This window comes from Macaca nemestrina, chromosome 1, assembly GCF_043159975.1.
Source record: "Macaca nemestrina isolate mMacNem1 chromosome 1, mMacNem.hap1, whole genome shotgun sequence".
NCBI lineage: Eukaryota > Metazoa > Chordata > Mammalia > Primates > Cercopithecidae > Macaca > Macaca nemestrina.
Genome location: NC_092125.1, coordinates 128,034,049 through 128,045,839, shown reverse-complemented (window position 1 = coordinate 128,045,839; position 11,791 = coordinate 128,034,049). Strand labels below are relative to the sequence as shown.

Here is an 11,791-nt window from a genome sequence, read left to right as displayed (position 1 = left end):
TTTTAAATTTTTTAAATTATACTTTAAGTTCTGGGATACATGTGCAGAACATGCAGGTCTGTTACAGAGAGTTTTACTGTAATATTTATATCTTAAATAGTTTTACCTATACTGAAATAGTCTCTTAATTATTCCTCTGAATGTGAGCTCATTAAAAGCAGAGATTGGATCTTTCCCATTGTTACATTCCAATGCTTACACACTACATAACATGTAGCAAATATTCAATTCATATTTTATAATAAATAGTTATACAGGTACATGTTTCTCAATTTTTAACCAAAAAAGATAGGGATCTATTTTGTGGTTGGCCATTAAATATAGTAAAACAATTGTAATTAAAATAATTAACAACAGAACATTTTAATTTTTTTTTCATTGCACACAGATCACATAAAATTCTAAAATGTGATGTGATACAGGAACAAAGAGCTAATTAGTAAAACATTTCCATAAAAACCTGATTCTGCTTTTTTAACTATACTAACCTGATAAGGGGAAATTTTGTTGTATAGATCAAATTCACTATTGCTATTCTTCCAAAGTTATTTCTATTATCTTAAGATCATCTCAACAGAAAGGTTTGAAACTAAATAGAGATAAGTCTATAGGACAATAATTTTCAAATCTGTTACAATTATTTATAGTAATCACAGTTATACCATGAAATCAGTTAATGTTAATATAGTAAAATTTGTCTTAAACAATTATATGGTTTTCAGAGTCTCAAATACCTATCCAATTAGGGCTAACATTTGTTCTTTTGTGAATAAATATGCTAAAAATCATACTTGCAGTCAAACACACATTGTGATGTTCTATTCTGATTATTAGTTCAAGCTAAAGATTAATTTAAGTAATTGCATGATTTGGTCAAAAGGACATTTCAAAAATATCCCTCATTAAATGTATTAATATGATAAATTCATTTGATTAGTATAGGGATGTATTTAATATTATATTTGTAAATTAAATATAATCACAGCATGACTCATCTTTTGTGTGCTAGTTGAATTTGCTAGTAACTAGCAGATAAAATCGGAAAAAGCCATCTTAAAAATGTATTTATTCCTCAATGTTGTTGATATTAGACTTCTAATACGTGGCATACATTCATTAAGTCTTCCTTATATTTTTATGACTATACTCATTGTTTAGTGGAAAAAAATTCTTCAGGCAAAACATTTGCCAACCAAGGAAATTAATCTTTATAACAATAATCAATATTCATAAATTATGTTTTAATTAAAAACTTAACCATAAGCTAACGCAAATGTTTTAAGTCATTGTAATGTAAAAAAAAAAAAAATGTAGCAAATATTCCCAATAAGGGAGAATTGGTTAAAAATAAAAATAAGACCAAGACTACACACATAAAAGTAAAAACACTTAATAAATGTTCATACATTAGAGGGATGCTTTGCTGTGACCCACCCCTCACCTATATTGGTGAAAAATATACTTCAGTAGCTGTTCTTAGATCAATGTGTTCCTTTTGCAATCTGTGCTCTAGAAAACCAATGGACTTGTCTTTCCAAAACAAAAATCCAAAGAATATCACTGCCCTGCTCACAGTCCCTGGATAGCTCATCATTGTGAGTAATATAACATCTTACAATTCTCTGCTCCAGAGCGGTGAGAATATCTTCATTCTCTTGATATTCTGCAGTCCTTTCATGATTGTTCTGTGTTTTGGCTACCTCTCCTGTCTATTCATGTTCTCTGATCAGGACCAAAACTTCACTGCCTTTCCCTTAACCAGAAGAGCTACATGAAAAGCCTGAGAGGCTTGTCTATCAAACTACAGTGTCATCTCTATGCTCAATTTGTGCCCTGCATATATTATATCATATTTTACTTGTCTGTTTATGTGTCTATCTTAATGGATCATTAATCCCTCAAGATCAGGGCAAAACCCTTATTCATATTTAAATCGGCCAACTTTAGCACAGTCCTGAACACATACAAATTATATTTCCCCCCTTTTATATTTGTACAAAATTGAGACAATTCTAAGCTTTTCCAAGGTTCTCCTTTAGGTAAAATATGATCCTAACTTTATTTTCTGTCACAAAATGTTTTGGGGTTATTGCTTTTTTAAAAAATTAAACTTCATATGCAAAATAACCACTTTCCTTTCTGGAGACATGTAATAACTATTGAATAAACATTAGTTACTATTATTTTACTTAACTTTCATTAAGTATTAATAATAAGAATTATACCAATGTCAGAGAATAAGGAATTATAAGAATATGATACAAATTAAAAGAACTATAGCATATCTTTCTTTTTTTGAGACCGAGTCTTTCTCTGTTGCCAGGCTGGAGTGCAGTTGTGTGATCTGGGCTCACTACAACATCCACCTCCTGGGTTCAAGCAATTCCACTGTCTCAGCCACCCGAGTAGCTGGGACTACAGGTGTGCACCACCACGCCCAGTTAATTTTTTTGTGTTTTACTAGAGACAGGGTTCACCATGTTGTCCAGGCTGGTCTCGATCTCCTGACCTCATGATCCGCCCACCTCGGCCTCCCAAAGTGCTGGGATTACAGGCGTGAGTCACCACGCCTGGCCTAGCATATCTTTATCTAAGATGAAAAATACAAATCCAGACTGAGTCAATTTTGTGTTAATTAAAATGGAGAACAGAGGAAACATTCTAGAATTTTTAAGGACAGACTTTCCATATGTAACACATGTTCCTATTCAGAGCTTTATGCTTACTATCTCTACTAATGAACATGTTGTCCTCAGATATCTGTGTGGCTTATTGCTACACTTTATTCAGTTTTGAGTATACATACACATCACCACGCATATACACATCAAAATCTAAAAATTACACAATAAAGAATAAGAAATATTCAAACATATGATACATATCTGTATGATAATATGATGACTAAGAGCATTCCAAAATTGATAAAAGGTATATTTCTTTTTACAAAAAGCTCAGAAAATTAGGATAAACATTAAGAAATCTACACCAAAACACATAGAAATTAAGTAGTAAAAAAAAAAAATCTTAAAATCATACAGAAAGAAAAATTAATAATCTTTAAAGATTAACTATACAACAGCAGCTCTCTAAACCAAGTAAATAGAATCAATTTGATATTTTCTGTCATACTTAATGTGTTGAAATTAATAACAAAACATACTAGTCTAGAATTCTATACCCAATGCAAATATTCTGTAGAAGTAAACATAGAAATGAATTGAGGGATATAGAATTTGAAAAAAAAAATTGTGTCTAGTAGGGTGACATTAAAAAATAAAAGTAAGTTTTTTTTACTTTATAAACAAAAATATGAAGATGTATAAGGGAATAACAAGCACTGAAAAGAGTATGCATGCATTTGTAAATACTCATACATAAATTTGTGCATTTTAAAGCATATATTTAATTAAAAGCATTGCAGTAAAATACAAATGGCAGGAAAGATAGGCACAGAGTTCTTAAAATTATAAGTCTCCAACCATCCCGTATAAATGATGCAACACAATTGAACATCAAATTGAGGCTTAGCCCAGGAGGGTTCTTGGCTTTACCCAGGAAAGAATTCAAGGGTGAGTAAGTGGTTTTAGGCAACAGTCTTTTATTGGACAGTACTTCCTCTTTTGGATCAGGCCTAACTCATAGGCAATATACCCAAAATTGACAATTCATGGGCTCTTGCTAATTGTGTGTATACTCCCTTATATCTACTTTCAATTACTTGCAAAATCAGGGCTGGGCCAATGAATATTGAGGGGTGGGTTATTTAGAACTTTCTAGGAAAAGAGTGACAATTCATCCTGTCTGGACCAGATCGAGATATTGTTTTGGTCAGCAGGGTTGTGACCAGAAAGTGAGTCCTGTCAGTCTCCTATGTCACAAATACTATTTTTTATTATCCTGTTGTTAGGTGACAGATGTGCTTTTTTCTAATCTGCTGTGTAACCATTAAAAATGGTAAAATATTTTACCACTAGTATGTTAATGGAATACAAATTAGAATACCAATTTTTTTTCTTAATTGAAAAGTAAGTAAAAACGAAGACAGATACGTAAAAATAGATTGGACAATCATGAAATAAATATTGAAAGAATAAATACAAACACAAATATGCCAGTAACTAATTTAAATATCAATGCACTGAATAATATAATTAAAAATCTAAGATTGTCAGAATTACTTTTAAAAACCCTCAATATTGCTTATGAGACACTTTAAATATAGAACACAGAAGGATTTACTCTAAAATGATAAAAAAAAAAGATTTTAAAATATTACCAAAAATTCTACATAGGGAGTGTTTTAATATCAGACAAATTGTACTTTAAAGCAAGAAGCATTTCCAGAGGTAAATAGGAGTATTTTATAATTAAAAGTGGATCAATTTGATAGGCAGATATGACAATCCTAATTGGACCTAGCATGGCTTCAAAATATATAAACAAAAATTGACAGCACAAAGAGAAGAAATAGAAAGTTGCTATCATTTTGTGGGTTTTAATAAAATATTTTAATGTAAAAGGTACAGGAAAAATATCTACTGACATGGATATCATGGACAACAAAGTTAATAAACATCACCTAATTGACATAGACAGTACATTGCACCAAACAATGAAAGTTTACATGTTAAAATGTAATGTCAGTATGGAAATGTGATAGAATAAGCAAGAGAGCCTCAAAAAAATTCAAAATACTTAAGTCATTTGGAATAGTTCTATGACCACAATAAAAATAATACAGGAAAAGGTAACTTTAAAAGCCTTATTCCTAAAGCAACTAGAGTACTTCCATATAACTCACTTTTGAAGGAAGAAATCAAAATTGTAGACGTGTTTGAAACTGAAAACTAATGACTAAACAGCACACCAAAATTTGGTTAATGTGACCAAATCAGTGCATTAACAAGAAATACATAGTCTTGAATTCATATATTAAAAAAAGGTAAAAATATGTTATTGAATTTCAGTCTTATTAAGTTAAAAATTAGCGTAAGAAACAAACAAGAAATGTAAAATAGAAAAAAATTATTAAGAGAGCAAAGTCAATGGAACAAGAAAAACATCCTAAAATACACACACACACACACACACACACACAGATTTAGCTTTGTGAAGAAATTAATGGAACACCCTAACAATAATTATAAAAGAAAAAAAGGGGAAAGGCAAGCTGTCTACATTAGATAATGGAAAAGGAACATTGCAACAGAATTAAAAGTCTGTAAAGAACACTAAAAAGATGGTATAAATAAACTTACATAAATACTTTGAACAATATACCAGAATTCAAATTCAAGATTTGTCAACGTTTAAAAAATGAAAACTACACAGTGATTAACTTTGATACTTGAGATACATTAGGGCATAGATTAAATACCATCAATAATAATTAATAGAATAATTCATTTTGGCCCTAGCTATATAATGTAGAAAAGAAACATATGGATTAAAATATTTGGAGGATCACACACACACAGATAACAGTATAAAGTTAATATAATTTAATGATTTAGGGACAGCCAAACCACACTGGCGACATTACAAACTCGTTTTTTGAAAAACTGGCTCATGAACTACAAAAAACCCAAAAAGCCTGATAGTTCAAGAGGTAGATAAAGAGCAATGCAAGGCATGGGAATGGCATGCTTCAAAGTGTAAGAAAATGCACGTTATTAACATGTATCTTGGTAAAATTGATGAACGTCCACCAGCTTATATGTATTTCCTATGAAATAACTCATGCTTATGTCACTTCTCAGAACTCCTTTTCCTGAACAATGTCATACATTCAAGAAACATAAATGAGTTCTCCAACTGAAAAACACCACACATCACACCAGGAGGTAAGGATGGAGGTATAAGCAGGGTCCAAATCACTGAAGACTTAGCATATAAGAATTTTATTTAGGATAAGGTTCTGCTGACATAACCTAAACATGAGTCTAACATTATTCTATTTGTAATTTAGAAGCAGCAATAAGGGATTAGTAAGAGTGACATATTAGAAGAGGAAAATCCTGGAAGCAAAACCATTTGTGGGGTTCTTGCTTAATTTTATGAGCATAATGTTGAGAACTTGGTAAAATTAAGAACACAGTGATGAAGATGGGCAGTTCCTCTGTTCCACTGATGTTTAGAAAATATAGTGGATAAACTCAATGATTATATATGTTAATAAGAAGATTTAAGAATAAAGGTTTGTCCTTTGGAAACCCACAAAACTATCACAAGATCTTAACTTTCTGCAAGATATTTTTCTACATGGGATGAGAGCACAGAAATATATTTTTATTTTGCTCTTTGAAAAGAATTTCAGAATTCACACTCAAATACTAATGAGGCTCTAAGTGTTCCTGAAATAAAGCAAACAGCGAAAGATGTGCACTGCATATGACCACTCATTAATAAATATCTTTGTCGAATATTCTTTCTAAATACTGTTAGAACTTGATGTTAACTCAGTAAAATGGAGACTCTATGATCCATAATTTACACCTAATTAGTGTTTAATCTTTTTTTAGTCCTGTGATTTAATTATAAATGCTTAGTCCAGTGAAATAAATATTTTTTTGTCATTGTTGTTCAGTTAAAATCAACAAGCTTCTTGATAGATATAGATTACCAATACAAGCTTATTATTTTATAATTACTCTAAAGTTAGTGCAGCAAACAGAAGCCACTAGGTCTTGACTAAGTGCAATGACAAAAGGTTTTCTAAAACTTATTTTTGATAATCTGTTCACTGGAAATCAAGGTTTATTCAGGTTACATAAATGTGTTTTTCATTTCTCTTGAGAAATATAAGCTTATTGAATAAAGTATTGTAGTATTAATACATATACTTAATAAAATTTAAAGCATTTTAACTAAATCTGTCTCTAGTTATCCAAAGCCTTTTTGTATTTGAGAGCACTAGTCAAAATTAAATCTTTAAAATGCTAAATTCTTCTAGTCTAGTGCCATACCACCCTGAACGCACCCAGTCTCGTCTGATCTAGTGTTTAATTTATATGTATTATTTTAATTCAGATTAAAATGTCATGAGAGTCAGAATATTGATGCTGATCTATTAACATTTTTATATGATTTATTCTCAACGATATAGCATGTATAAAATCATGTGAAATTGTCAAATATTACCGTATATTTTACATATTTATCTACAAAAAACATTCTCTTGTGGAAGTTAAAAATTAAAGATATTCAGATTAAAATTGGTGTAACTGACTATTCAATTGAAAGTTTAATTCAAATAATGGAAATCTTTAAAAGAAAATTGAATCAAATGAAACATAGTATTTAGACAAGGTATTGAATTTTTTCAATTAAGCTAGAATATAGTCATGTCAGAAATAATAGTAACAAATAGACAATAAGCAAAATATTTACTAACTGGAAAACACACAACTAAGAGCCTGTGCACATATTTGTACACAGGAGCACACAACACGTACACATCAAATGTAGCTTATGAACACTGATTCATACAGCCTTTTCCCAACTTTATAGCCTAAGCTTCTATGAGCCCACACTACTTGTTCACAAATTTGTTTTGATGTTTAAAGTAGCAGTTTAATTGAGTGGATTTATTGTAAACTGGGGATATTCTCCAAGCATCATAGACAGTGCAAGATGGTTGCTCAATTTGATTCACTGATAATTCTAGTGTTCATTATCTACCAGTTTCCTCAGAGCAGGTGGCATCTTCAAACTACATAAAATAAACAATTGTAAAAGGAGAGTCGGGATATGTGGAATTGAGCACATCTGGCTTACCAATTCATTTGGCATCCTCTCTTCATTTACCTATAAAAATAAATATGACATTTCTTATTCCAGAAAACACATCTGAAAAATTAATTCTTTTCAGTTTAGTTGTGTGTCAGCTAACGAAAAAAATAATAGAAAATTAATTGTTTAGATGGTACATTTATTGAACATATGAGATTAATGGAATCTGAGACCTCCCTGAGAGATTCATAGAAACTACAGCCTAAATCACAATTTGGAGCCAGGTATTTGGTTTGTACGTATAAGATGCGCGATACATTTTTATACATAAAAATTTGAATGCCAGTGCTGTAGTATTAACACTTCTGCCAAGTTTTGGTGATTAAATTAGAAAGCACTTCTTTGGACAACTAGAACAATAAACTTAATTGATAATGCTTAATTAAAGCTTAATTTTTTAATATCAAGAAGTCTATAGGTGGCTACTTACAGTGTTTTAGTAACTCAACAATATCTTTGCAAATGACTTCATTTTGTATTACTTGTGTTTGTAAAATGTATGTTAAAATTTCAAGCCTCATTACATTTAAGTTGGGAGTGAAATGTGTTTGGTTGTGCCACTGTATCAGTTTCTTTGACTGGTACGGCAAAAGTTTTCCAAGATAACCCTCGTCTTTCTAGAAGACTTCCTTTTACATGTCATTGGTTAAAAATAGGTTGCAGGTTTTATAGTTACTTTCAGCAGCAAGTAACAAAAAGAAAAAAATATCAGAATCTTAATTGGCACAGGTCAATCATGATGTGATCACTATTATGAACCTGGTGTTGGCCAAACATATCCACTTTCCTTCAGCAAAAAAAATTAGGAAAAACTGGGCTAACATTTTTGTTCAGCAGTGATCTATTGCAGAATAAAATTCAATGCTAGAAAATATATATCCTAAACATTTATATCATAAACAGCATATTTTTAATAAGATACATTTGTTGATGGTTTTTAGTTGGGCATATAAAGGAAAAAAGTCTGAATAAAATGTAATAGGTTTCCACTGTTTCTCATAATGTAAGAATCCATAGTCATTTTTAATTTTACACAATAAACAACAGAAAATTCACTTTTAGAAAATTTTACTACAGACTAATAGAGTGAAATTTTGATTATAAGGACTTTGTAAGTGACTTTTCAAATCAACTACAGAGAAGTTATTTCTGTTGACTTTTTCATTGAAATTTTCTTCATGATTCTAGAAACAGATATCATTAGGAAAGGTTTAGGAGTAGCATGCCTTAGTTAATATCACTCTACTTTACGCCATTTTCCACTATTTACTTAAATGAATTGACTGTATAGATAAATTAACACAGACAGGAATTGGAAATGAAAATAGCCTATTTTTAAATATATGACCATAGGGAATAATCGCAGTTAAGAAACCAAGCTATAATGCTTAAACTAATTCTCCAATCAAATAAAGCAAGTTGAATGAAATAATTAATTGTGAGTCAATCTCTGGTATATATGTAGTAGAATATCACATAAAAGGTTCATTATTCATTAGGCACAGATGCATTAATACAGATCTACCGTAGAACTAGAGATAATCACTTGGCAAACAGGTTAAGAAATAGTCAACTGAGGCTAACTCAGTTCTATGCATGCCAGTTTACAACAAGCATTCTTAGCTATGAACTGCCCTTAACTGATTTTCTGTTGGGTTTACTTTTCTTTTTTCCTTTACATTTTGGCACTTCAGGTCATCCTTCTCATCTAGAGTTATTCTGGTTCACTGGACCACAATGAAGAAGTATTTTCACCACCCAATGCCATTTTGATTCTTTTTATAACTAGTTTAATCTTCCAGATTGCTGTTAAGCTATTTTATTTGCAGGGCATATGGATCTTTCATATTTTATTTAAAACCTGGAAATCTTCTTTCCTTTTTCTTCTATTCTAATTAATTTTTCTCTTTCTCTTACTCTATCTCTACTTATATTTTGTCTTTTTCCATTAAAAATAATTAAAGCTTGGGCATATGGTGCTACAAGAACTGGCTCCAGGGCCCTTATGCTGGCTGCCCTCACAGCTCCCAGCCTGGTGACAGGATCTACCATGATCTGAGAATGACCACCTCTCAATATGAGTGGCTGAAATTGGTGTTAGTGCCCATGAGTCAGTGTAAAATGACTGTGATCCCCACAGTGGCCACTTTGTGGCCTTCAAGTTCCTAATGAGAACTCACATTAGAGTTCTCATTAGAAACCACTCCTGTAATACGATCACTTCTACTCTCATTAGAGTTTTCATTAGAAATCACTCCCATAATACGATCACCTCCTACCAGGTCCCTCCTTCAACACATGGGGATTACAGTTTGACATGAGATTTGGGTGGGGACACAGAGCCAAATCATATAATCAGCTGAGACCATCAAGGATCTGATGCACAAGTTTCAAAGAGACCTAGATTTTCTTCATTTCCATTGCATTGTTCACTGATATCTGAAGTCAGAGAACATTCCAGTGACAAGTGGTGGCACAGTCAAGCTGGCTGATTTAGTCTAGCTAGAATCTATAGCTACCAGATGGTGTTTATACCTGTGGTTGTTACACTCTTGTACTGTGCTCATGAGGTTCTTCTGCAATCTACACAGGCAACATCTGTGGACTTGTGAAGTGTTGGATGTGTCTTCGCAGAGATTTTTCCTCAAAAGCCTCTCTTCTGTGGAAACTCTAAAGCTGAAAAGTTGGGCAAAATCTTTGACCTGATTGGGCTGCCTCTATAGGATGACGGGCCCTAAGATGTGTCTCTACCGCATGTAGACTTTCTCCACAGAGGGCCTCATCCAGTAGAGTCGGTGGTGCCTGAGATGGAGCACAACTGCTGCTGGAAATGTTATTTTGTCCTACATAAGCAAATCTCTGCCTTCCCAGCTCTGGAGCACTTTTATTTACATAAGACTCAGAGTGTGCAATGGAGTGGCTGCCACAGAAGGAATAGAAGCTTCCATTTCCCTTATTCTGGACACCTGAGTGGTGAGAACCCTACTGAGAAGGCAATCACTGCCTTCATATCTGAGGCTCTGAAGACACCTCCTGAAACTTTTTACAGATAATATTTTGCTGCCTTAATAACATTATCCTTCTACCCTTCCATTTGAGGCTTCTCCTTCTCCTCCCACCCTGTTTCCTTATACTAGAGGGTATGTCCCCTCCTATCTCCTTCTATACCTTGATATTGGGGTCTTTCCTTATACAGGAAAAATAAAACAAAACAAAGAAAAAAAAACATTTTAACAATTTTTATTTCTGATAGTAGGTTTAAAATACTAGTGGTCCTTGCAAAAACTGCATTTTGGTTCTGGTATAATTTGTGAATCCCTGGTGTTTGAATTTGCAAATTATCTGTTTATAGTTCCTATGATTATGGTGTTGCACTTTGCATACGAACATGGAAAGCAGAAGTTAACCCACAGAACTTGAGGATTAAATGAAAGTTTTTTTAAATGATATTCATAAGTGATTGTGTTAAAATTATCTTCTAGGGGAAAAGTGAATTATAACATTCATTTTCCAGTTATTTCTTGTTACTCTCAAGCATGACAGTGTAAAATTGTTCAAATAGGATTGATTTTATATGTGATCTAGTTTCTTTCCATTGGAGACATGCTGAATTTAAAATATTAGGTAGTAAAGACAGTAAAGTACTGAATTTATCTAGCTTGCTAATACGGAAGCAGGGCTCTCTACTGGATAGATGTAGAGAAAAGATGAGATTCATCTACCCAAGCAACACCAATACAAAAGCTGCAGTGGTTCAATTATGAGAAAAAAAGGTGAATTTCTTTCTTAGTCTATATTCACATTAAATCAGCTAAAAATACTTGAACATTTAAATAAATGTAATTTGATTATTGAGTTTAAGTGTGACTTTTCTGGGATATTTAATAGACTTTTCTTTTCTAATGCAAGTGATTAGACTCCCATCTCTTCATAAAGAGAACACAAAATCTTAAGAGCTGAAAGACATAGGTGAGGTCATCTAAAATGATTGTTTGTT

The 11,791-nt window shown here is 32.0% G+C and overlaps 1 pseudogene; it reads left to right on the top strand.

Moving 5' to 3' along the window:
- Nucleotides 1–10,161: 10,161 nt before the first annotated feature.
- On the top strand, nucleotides 10,162–10,847 carry LOC105489241 (cyclin-dependent kinase 4 pseudogene; annotated as a pseudogene).
- The last annotated feature ends 944 nt before the right edge of the window (nucleotides 10,848–11,791 follow it).